Source organism: Cebus imitator, unplaced genomic scaffold (assembly GCF_001604975.1).
Source record: "Cebus imitator isolate Cc_AM_T3 unplaced genomic scaffold, Cebus_imitator-1.0 Scaffold338, whole genome shotgun sequence".
Lineage (NCBI taxonomy): Eukaryota > Metazoa > Chordata > Mammalia > Primates > Cebidae > Cebus > Cebus imitator.
The window spans coordinates 1,552,401-1,555,003 of record NW_016107653.1 but is presented as its reverse complement, the minus strand read 5'-3'; the positions used below and the strand labels follow the sequence as shown (position 1 = coordinate 1,555,003).

The window sequence follows — 2,603 nt, the reverse complement described above, 5'->3', positions numbered from 1 at the left end:
GGGCTGAGCTGGGGTTCCACCACATAGGACCACAAATTGAGTGCTGCAAATGGCAAAAATATATTTGCACAGCTCTAGAGGCCGGACAGCAAGGTGTCGCAGGGCTGTGCTCCCTCAGAAGGCTGGGGGGACCTTCCCTCACTGCTCTCCTAGCTTCTGGTGTGGCCATAGTCCTACCTTCCTTGGCTTGAAGCTGCAGCACTTCGAGCTCTGCCTCAGTTGTCACATGATCGATGGTTAATTTTATGTCAACTTGACTGGGCAAGGGGATCCCCACATAGCTGGTAAATATGGTTTCTAGGTGTGTCTGTGAGTGCGTTTCTAGAAGAAGCTGGCACTTGAATTAGTTTTTTTGTTTGTTTTTTTGTTTTGTTTTGTTTTGTTTTGTTTTTTGTGACGGAGTTTCGCTCTTGTTACCCAGGCTGGAGTGCAATGGCGCGATCTCGGCTCACCGCAACCTCCGCCTCCTGGGTTCAGGCAATTCTCCTGCCTCAGCCTCCTGAGTAGCTGGGATTACAGGCACGCGCCACCATGCCCAGCTAATGTTTTGTATTTTTAGTAGAGATGGGGTTTCACCGTGTTGACCAGGATGGTCTCGATCTCTTGACCTCGTGATCCACCCGCCTCAGCCTCCCAAAGTGCTGGGATTACAGGCTTGAGTCACCGCGCCCGGCCCTGAATTAGTATAGCAGACTGATTAAAGAAGACTCACCCTCAGCAGTGTGGGTGAGCACTGTCCAATGTGAGGACCTGAAAAGGACAAAAATGTAGAAGAAGAATTTGCTTCTGTTTGAGCTGGGACAGCCATCTTCTCCTCCCCTCGGGCCTTGGACTCAGACTAATGACACCATGGCTGTCTTGTTTCTTCAGCATGCAGGCAACAGATCAACAGATCATGGGACTGCTCAGCCTCCACAATCACGTGAGTCAGCTCCTATAGTAACTCTTCTGTCATAAATGTATTGGTTCTGTGTATCTGGAGAACTCTAATGCACATGGCCTTCCTCATGTATCTGTGTCCAAATTTCCCTCTTCTTATAAGAACAGTGGCCATATTGGATTAGGGCCCACCCATACAACCTCATCTTAACTTGATTATATCTGTAATCAATTACATTCCTAAATAAGGCCATACTCACAGGTACCGGGGGTTAGGACTTCACCATAGCTTTTTTGGGGAAATAATTCGATTCATAACAAGTACAAATAATTGAATCCACTCTGGCTGGTTTAAGTAGAAATGAGATTTCTGAAGAGTTGTAGGATGGCCCACAGATCGGGCTTTCTGGGAACAATGGCAAGATCCCTGCCAGAACTGGTCTGAGCCCCAGAGCTGCTGTGGTTCTGCTGTAGCAGGAAGCTGACACAACCAGTGTGACCTCCAGAAATGTGTTGTCTGGTTTGCCAGGACCATATTTAGCAAAACGGTTGCCCCACCAGTCAGCCCCGGGTGCCCCGGCATGGCAGCCTCAGCCTCATCTCCCCTAGTGGCAAAGAGGGGCAGACCAAGGAAATCCTGAGTTCTAAGTGGGAATGACAGAATTCCCCTTGAGAGAACTATCGAAATGCAGAGAAGATATTCAAAAGATGGTGGGTGGCCCCAATGACGGATAACCATCGCCACAATTAACTCCAAGCTTGTCTCCCCGACTCCTGTTCACTACAGACACTGGGAATGCTTAGTGCCAACTTCTCCAAGCTTCACAGCAGCACTGGGCACGACTTGCTTCTGGCCAGTGAGATGTAGGTAGAATCTGACTCGGGAGCCTCTGAGAGTTTTGTTTTCATGATAAAAGACACAAACATCTTTGTAACTATCATTTCCCCGTTCTTACAGCTAGAACATGGCGTGATGTCTGGAGCTGTGGCAATCCTCTTGTGACCATGAGGGAAAGTCACAGAACTGCAGAAGTGCTGGCCCTGATACCACTGGGCTGCTGAAGTAATGCCAGCCACACCTACCTCCAGGATTCCTGTTATGGGAGAAAAATAAATCCCTATTGGTTCAAATCACCACACTTGTTGGAGTTTCTGCTGTGAAGCCAAAAGTGCTTCTAACTGATACATTATCCATCTACATATCTATCCTATAGTTAACAAAGTTTTTATTTATTTTTTAGAGATGGGGGCTCACTATGTTGCCCACCCTGTCTGGTCTCCAACTCCTGCATTCAAGTGATCCTCCTGCCTCGGCCTCCCAAAGTGCTGGGATTATACAGATGAGCCACACCTGGCCTAGGTTTTAAGCAAATGAATGATATGATTAAACTTGCTTTTTATAAAGAATTGGAGGAGGCTGGGCATGGCAGCTCATGCCTATAATCCCAGCACTTTGGGAGGCTGAGTTGGGCAGCTCACTTGAGGCCAGGAGTTCGAGACCAGTTTGGCCAACATGGCGAAATCCCATCTCTACTAAAAATACAAAAATTAGCCAGGTGTAGTTGGAGGCTGAGACATGCGAATCACTGGAACCCAGGAGGTGGAGGTTGCAGTGAGCTGAGATCACATCACTGCACTCCAGTCTGGGCAACAGAGTGAAACTACATCTCAAAAGGAAAAAAGCCTGTGATCCCAGCACTTTGGGAGGCTGAGGTGGGTGGATC

At 48.1% G+C, this 2,603-nt stretch overlaps 1 long non-coding RNA gene across 1 annotated transcript; it reads left to right on the top strand.

The window, feature by feature from the left end:
- Nucleotides 1-707: 707 nt before the first annotated feature.
- LOC119467833 lies at nt 708-2,013 on the top strand. The gene is made up of 2 exons (XR_005196457.1): nt 708-922; nt 1,838-2,013. It is a non-coding gene; the product is annotated as an uncharacterized LOC119467833 (long non-coding RNA).
- The last annotated feature ends 590 nt before the right edge of the window (nt 2,014-2,603 follow it).